The sequence below is a fragment of the Myotis lucifugus genome, unplaced genomic scaffold (assembly GCF_000147115.1).
Source record: "Myotis lucifugus unplaced genomic scaffold, Myoluc2.0 scaffold_61, whole genome shotgun sequence".
NCBI lineage: Eukaryota > Metazoa > Chordata > Mammalia > Chiroptera > Vespertilionidae > Myotis > Myotis lucifugus.
Window position 1 is genome coordinate 1,294,041 of NW_005871109.1, and position 4,064 is coordinate 1,298,104.

At 40.7% G+C, this 4,064-nt stretch overlaps 1 pseudogene; it reads left to right on the forward strand.

Annotated features, from left to right (window-relative positions):
• The first annotated feature begins 3,566 nt into the window (after window positions 1–3,566).
• On the forward strand, window positions 3,567–3,675 carry LOC111826232 (annotated as a pseudogene).
• Window positions 3,676–4,064: the final 389 nt, after the last annotated feature.

Consider the following 4,064-nt stretch of genomic DNA (forward strand, 5'->3'; position numbering starts at 1 on the left):
GCGGCTGAAAAACAGATTCCTTACTTTCCCTGATGAAGAGCAGGATGGAAAGACCCCTCCGGGGCCCATCCGACATTAAAGGCGGGCCACTCGGATGAACCAAAAAGTCTGCCATTTACTCTTTTCTGATGATAAGGGAAAAGGTTTTTAGCTCGTTCCTTGACTTCTGACCAGCGTCCCAGGGTCAGAGACAAAGGAGTAGAGACAGACTGGCCCATGACTTCAAACACACACACACCAATGACAAATAACAAGGAACAAAAAACAAGGACAGACACAACGCGTTGAGACAAAAATCGAAGGATCCAAAAAGAAGGATTTACAGAGCCAATTGACCTAGCTGGCAACAGAATTACAGAACCAGAAACAGAACCAGAATCAGAATCCGTATCTAACAGACGGAACAGACAAGAGTCCAGGCGTCCCTGGCCCTCTTCAGACTCCACCAGGGCGTCCCCCGGGGCTGTGGCCTGCGACCTCCCGACACGTCTGTCTGCCGCAGTCGGGGGAGGCTCACGCCCCTCCCCGACAGCCACCAGACCGAACAGATTTGCCAGCTCTGACTAAATTTGTGTTTCCAATATCTAAGCGATCGCTATTCAGAAAGGCGCCGTCACTTACCCCAAGAAGCGTCTGTTGGAACCCAGAGGCGGCTGCAACAAATATCTCGGTGGAACCTCCAAAATGTAAAGCCCAGGACGCAAGCCGCTGTCACAAAGAACCAAGAGACGCTTCTCATGCAAAAGGCAAAGGGTTTATTTAGTTACCAACATGTTGGGGCTTACCAGCTTACTCTGAACGCAGCAGAGCAGCGGCTGCAAGCCCTGACTAAGAGTTTAAGCACAGGTTATATACCCCTCTAGCAAACGGGGGAAGCAAACGGGGGAAGCAAGCGGGTCATTCTTCTGGGAATCTTGGCGCCGTTGTGAATTAATGCCTGTCTAGTTTCTTATCAAGTTGCTAGTTTTTCAGTTTAATTGGGCTGCGGCCATCTCCCGTAACCTCCCTGCTGCAGCTGTCTCCCATAAAAGTTGTTTGTTCTTTCTGCCCCTTCTGACCTTTCCTGATTACCCTGGTGCCGTTTGTTCCATACCCTCCTGACCTGATTATATTGGCACCTTTCAAAACTTTCTACTTCAAAGGTTTTGTTCAACTCGTCCTTTCGTGGGGAATCAAAGCCGGGAGAATCTTGTATTAAATAGATCTTTTAAAAGTAATTCTTATCTTGATTGAGGAAAAAAAGAAAGAAAGAAAACTCGAGGACATGGACAACAGTGTGGTGATCGCAGGGGGGAGACGGTGGGGAGAAGTGGAAGAGGGCAAATAAATGGTGATGGAAAAAATAAAATAAATAATTTTTTAAAAAAGTTTAATACTTATCTGCCTTTAGCTTCCTCATATAATTTAGTGCAGAGGTTCTCAACCTGTGGGTCGCAACCCCTTTGGGCAGGGGTCCTCAAACTTTTTAAACAGGGGGCCAGTTCACTGTTCCTCAGACCGTTGGAGGGCCGGACTATAGTTTAAAAAAAAACTATGAACAAATTCCTATGCACACAGCATCAGCAAAAACACCCGGTGGGCCGGATAAATATTTTCGGCGGGCCACATGTGGCCCGCGGGCCGTGGTTTGAGGACCCCTGCCTTTGGGGGTCGAACGACCCTTTCACAGGGGTCGCCTAAGACCATCAGAAAACACATATATAATTACATATTGTTTTTGTGATTAATCACTATGCTTTAATCATGTTCAATTTGTAACAATGAAATTGGGGGTCACCACAACATGAGGAACTGTATCAAAGGGTCCCGGCATTAGGAAGGTTGAGAAGCACTGGTTTAGTGACTTTTCCACCATTGCCTCTCTTTGTGTAATCTAATGTAAAAGCCTATAGGTTTCCCCATATTTTTAGGTCTTTATTTTCTTGTGAGAGCTTTCATGTCTTGTAAAACATATACATTTATATACTTTTCTCCTGTTAATCTGTCTTATATCAGTTTAATTCTCAGGCCCAGCTGAAAAACCCTAAGAAGGTAGAGGTAAAATTTTGCCTCCCCTACATTCTCAACTGTCTCCTCTAGACCCTGTTTATGGTTAAAAGTGTCCTGGTGTTACCTAGCTCACAGGTGTTGGGAGGAAGAAGAACAGTATTTACAACATTTCTTTACATATCATCTGTTATCTATTTTCCAAACATCATTGTAAAAATAATCAATCATCTTGCTGGCCAATTTCTTCCCACATCTGGTTAGGTGATTATTTTGGCCTTCTTTTGAGAGTGGCATTGTTTTGACCTCATTGTTGGGCTATAGTAACTCAATAGAGCCCTGAGACCTGGAAGTTATTCTCTTCTTTTTCTTATCTCCTTTCCTTTTTTTTTTTCTTTTTTTTTTTTTTTTACATTTTTAGGAATTTATATCCTTTGTACATGAGTCAGAACAGAGCTGCTGCAAATGCCCAGAAATGGGAATTGCTAGGTCGTCATCTATATTCAAATATCACAGCATGTCTAAGGTGTAAGCCACAGTCTCTGACTTGCCTATTTCCTGCTCTTTGGGTGGTGTTTTTTGAGAACTGTGCTTAAAGTCTCTAAGATCAGTACCTCACACCTTTGAACTACTTAAGAAAGGCCTCCTCCCAGAAATATTTGCAAACAAAGGCCTGGAACTAGAAGAACTTCAGGCAGCAAACCACACCTATGTGTAACAAATTGTCAGTATATACAAAAGTATGACTCTTTTTTTTTAAGTATGACTCTTGAAGTAAGTAAAACTTATACTTGACTCAGTCCCTACTCTCTTATTTTCCAGAGCTCAGAAAGGGCACAAATGAGCGTTTCTCCATAAACAAAGTCATTTAATCACTGTGATGATATTTATTAAAACAGCAAAATTGTAGTGTTGTGTGTGTTTTTTTAATGAATTAGGCAAAGTTTGGCTTGAGAAGAATAGAGCACAGTGATTAAAAGTCCTGATTCTAGAAATGAACTCCTGGGTGTAGAATCTGAGCACTACTATTTACTATCTTTGTGACCTTGGGCAAATTATTTATCCTCTGTGCCTCAGTTTCCCAAAGGTAAAATGGAAATAACAGTCATACCACCTACCTCATAAGGGTGCAATGAAGCTGAATGAGTTAATATTTTAAAGCACCTAGCATAGTTTCTGACCTGTGGTAAGCCTTCTCTTAAAGGGTTACCTTTAAGGTTGTTAAATCTTAAGGAAAAATAATAAAGTGAAAGATTTCCCAGAACCAATAATAATGTCTATCTTCTATTTTTGAAAATATACTAATATGCCAAACACTTTGTAGATATTATTTCCAAACCTCACAAAAAGATAGGTATTCATGTCTCTGTTTTACAGATGAGGAAGTGGAAGATTGGGGAATTTAAATTGCCTGAGGTTACATAACTGAGTGATGGTTGTGGGAAGTCTAACTTAGTTTGTCTAATTCCAAAGCATATGCCCTTCCACTGTGCAACATTGTTTCCTAAATCTTCTAACCCATTTTCTCCACTTATTTATAATCCACACTATTTTAGAACCGGGCTTAAGAATCACATTGCATCGCTTCTTGGCCCTTAGACTAAGATCAAGTGTAGTATCTATTCTTAATCAGCTTAATATCTGATATGTCAGCCATCCGAGGACAGTATATTAATGGGTGGACCTAGAGGGTATTATGCTAAATGAAATGAGTAAGACAAATACCATATGATTTCATTTATATGAACAGAACAAACAGATACAGAGAACATAGTGATGGTTGGCAGAAGGGTAAGGGGTTGGGAGCTGGGTGGAAAAACTGAAGGGATCAAAAAGTACAAGTTGGCAGTTACAAAATAGTGACAGGGATGTAAAGGGCAGTATAAGGTATATAGTCAATAATATTATAATAATTATGTATGGTGTCAGGTGGATTCTAGACTTATGGGAGTGGAAATAACTTCATAAATTATATAAATGTCTAACCACTATGCTGTATACCTAAAACTAATGTAATATTCAATGTCAACTGTAATTGAAAAAATTTTTAAATTTAACAAAAAGAGGCTCATGGAAAC